This window comes from Carassius gibelio, chromosome A16 (genome assembly GCF_023724105.1).
Source record: "Carassius gibelio isolate Cgi1373 ecotype wild population from Czech Republic chromosome A16, carGib1.2-hapl.c, whole genome shotgun sequence".
NCBI classification, from domain to species: Eukaryota; Metazoa; Chordata; class Actinopteri; order Cypriniformes; family Cyprinidae; genus Carassius; species Carassius gibelio.
In genome coordinates this window covers 7,981,451-7,985,082 of record NC_068386.1, presented here as the reverse complement: position 1 = coordinate 7,985,082, position 3,632 = coordinate 7,981,451, and positions in this window count along the sequence as shown.

Genomic DNA, 3,632 nt, shown 5'->3' with positions numbered 1-3,632 from the left:
TCTCGCTCTCCCCTGGCCAACGTGTGCGCGGGCGCGCTTTTACGACAGAAATGCTCATGTAAGGACTTCCGTTCTAGTCTACGTCATTAGATACACGATTGAAAAAAAAACAGCCGACACTGGAAGAAAAAAAAAAAAAAAAACAGCCGACAACGGAAGTAAGATTTTTGGCATTCTTCTAAATTATTTTTTAAAACTTTGGCCATGTTTAGCATGAGAATCCATCTCTTTAACACTGTGAACAACTCTGAATAAACGAAATACCATTGTACCATTAAAGAAATACTTCAACTAAAAAATAAAAATAAATAAATAAAGTGCTGCATGTAGATTAGAGTTTATTTCTTTATTTGGACCTATTTGGAGAAATGTTGCATTGCATCACATGCTCATCAATGGATCCTCTGCAGTGAATCGGTGCCATCAGAATGAGAGTTTAAAAAGCTGATAAAACATCATCATAATCCCCAAGTAATCAACACGACTCCAGTCCATCTATTAAAGGGGGGGTGAAATGCTATTTCATGCATACTGAGTTTTTTACACTGTTAAAGAGTTGGATTCCCATGCTAAACATGGACAAAGTTTCAAAAATTAAGTTGTACGTTTGAAGGAGTATTTTTGTTCCCAAAACACTCCTTCCGGTTTGTCACAAGTTTCGGAAAGTTTTTTTTCGAGTATGGCTCTGTGTGACGTTAGATGGAGCGGAATTTCCTTATATGGGTCCTAGGGCACGTCTGCCGGAAGAGTGCACGCTCCCGTATAGCAGAGGCCTAACCTGATTTTACCAAGTGAGACATGTTCCTGGGACAACATCGTTGTTGACCCTGGAACAACATTGTGATTAACCAATCAGATTTGAAGAACCAGTTTATAGATTTTGTGAAGTTTATGCTTAAAATCAGTGTTTGGTGCTTGTACATCAGTGTCATTCATCTATCATTTCCTCTGATTTTAGGGATTACTCATGGTTAAGGTTAGGTTTAGGTGAGGGATATGGTTAAGAATATATTTTTGGAGTAAAATATTGTTCCAGGGTCAACAAAATATGTTGACCTAGGAACACATCGGACTTGGCAAAATCAGGACGTGCATAGCAGAGCACTGAGAGGCTGAGCACAGACATTCACTGATCAGAGCGATTCACTGATCAGAGCGAGAGCGTCGTGAAAAGTCACAAAAGAAGTGTTTTTTTGGTTGCCAGGGCAAGACAACCCTGCACAGATTACCAAAAAAAAACAGCATTAAGGGACCAGTGGATGGAGTTTATTTTTACAGAGCATCAACGGAGTTGTGCAAGTGTTTTTGTTTGTTCCCTGCATTTCGAAGATGCTTGTTTTACAAACAAGGCCCAGTTTGACGACGGATTTGCGTATCGTTTATTTCTTAAGGATGATGCAATCCCAACGAGAAAGGGTCACGATCGTGTGTTGGAACCGCAGGCGGTGAGTAAAACTGCACAAAATATCTCTGCCTCCTTGTTAGTGCATCCCGTCCCATGCCGGAGACCCGGGTTCGAGCCCCGCTCGGAGCGAGTCGTTGCTGCTGCTGCTCTCGTTCAGTTTCAGCCTCGGGATCTGAATCTGGATCATAAATACACGGCTCAATCTGACCGTTAGTCATGGTTTGTTTTGGATGATGGTTTTTACCTCATGGTAATGTCACAGTTTCCACATGCTCTCAACGCAAAAGACTACTGGCGCTCGTGATTCTTTAGCTCCGCCCACAAGTCATACCTCCAGCCGGTCGTGTTTTTCCGGGAAAAATTGGTACAGACTATCTTTCTCTTATGAATATAATAAAACTAAAGACTTTTTGGAGTTATGAAGGATGCAGTACTACTCTATAGGTACTCAAGATTAACAGGATATTGAGTGAAAACGAGCATTTCACCCCCCTTTAATGTCTTGTGAAGTAAAAAAAGCTTAGAACTGTTGCTTCCAACTAAAATTAAAATGACGTGGAATGTGGCGGAAAGCCCAATGAGATCATGCAGTTTTTCTTCATGTATTGAGGTGTTTCCTTTGTACTGCATATGCCACTGAGTGCAAGATGTGTCATCAGTGTTTTTGCGCTGTTTTCCCAGAGGCAGAAGACTGTAAATTTTAAATCTGTATATCTGGTAAATATGACATTTGTCAGCTTTGACAACATTTGAAAACACTAGCACATCCAGTTGACTAACAAGACCTCTATGCTAGATGTACAAAAAAAAATTGTTTTTTAGTGTCTGATTATTATTATTAATTGTTCCACCCAATAATGTTAGTGCTTAAAATGCAATAGCTATCTTAATTTTTTAGCATTTATGCATTTGTGTGCTCAACAACCACATAAAAATCACTAGGGGAAACAGGACAATATGATGGAACATATCAAAGGGGCTTTTTAAAAATATCTATAAGGCTTTAATTTTTATGTGGAGCACCACACAAGCTATACAGATAATTAAAGAAAGAAAGAAAGAAAGAAAGAACGAAAGAAAGAAAGAAAGACTTGACATACTTTGATAATCGTGAGCTATGATTTTCTACTTGCTAATCAGTTGGAGCTGGCTTCATAGTGAGGGTCATTGTCATTGTTGAAAGCATTTAATTGCATGTAGTGCATGATGAGTCATCAATATTTACGTCTTTGTTTACTGGATAAGAGAGACTGTTCATTTGTGTATACAGTAGATGCTTAAAAATAAATAGTCATTGTTAGGAGTACACTGGCATATAAATGACCTCAAAGCTAACACTCATGTACTAAATGGCATAAAACACTGACATAGCATTCAGTGAATTTAAACAATCCTGAGAGCAAACAGGCAAATATATGTAAATGCATTCTGGCTACACTGTGAGAACATAACAGATTCTCCACCAAGATCGTCTAGATTGCTGAGAGGTCATGATGAGCACCGCCACGCGTGAAATAAACAAAGACCGGATCAGCTCGAAAAGATTTTTTCCCCTCATACCACTGCCCTTCTGTTCATAACCATTCAGCTTGTCTGCATGTACTCTTATTTTCATGCTTGTGGATTCTGCGGTATCCCAGAGCCTCCAGCAGCTTGTCTAACTCCTCTGAAGTGTGAACAACCGCTTTGAAAGATGAGGCATGAATTTACTCCATGGAAAGGGCCACAGACCGCTGGACTATGATTGCTGTGGGCCTGCTTTACCACACTTTGCTACTGCAAAAACAAACTCAGAGGCCTTCAGCAATGGAAATAGAGCAGATAACAAGTGCTTTGAGGGCAGAATAGCATAAGATCTATGCTTTTACTTCACAAATTTTTGAAAAGGCTAAATAAGATTAACTCCCAGTATATTTATATTTATATGACTTTGATAATCCACCAAAATTCGATCTGATCTTGACAGCCAGTGATAACTATGCATTTTCATATACATTTTTATATATATATTTTTTTCATTTTAGTTAAACTGTAGAACATGATTTTTAAGCTTAGAGCACAATCATTGGACTGATGAACAAGTAGGTGATTTGTGCACTGCATTTCAGAAAAAAACCTACATAATTTTCAAATACTAAGTTGCATTCAGAATCCATTCAGCTCAAACATTTGTGTGGACACACTAATTTTTAAAATCTTGAGCATTTTTGTCATTTTGTAAACAGAT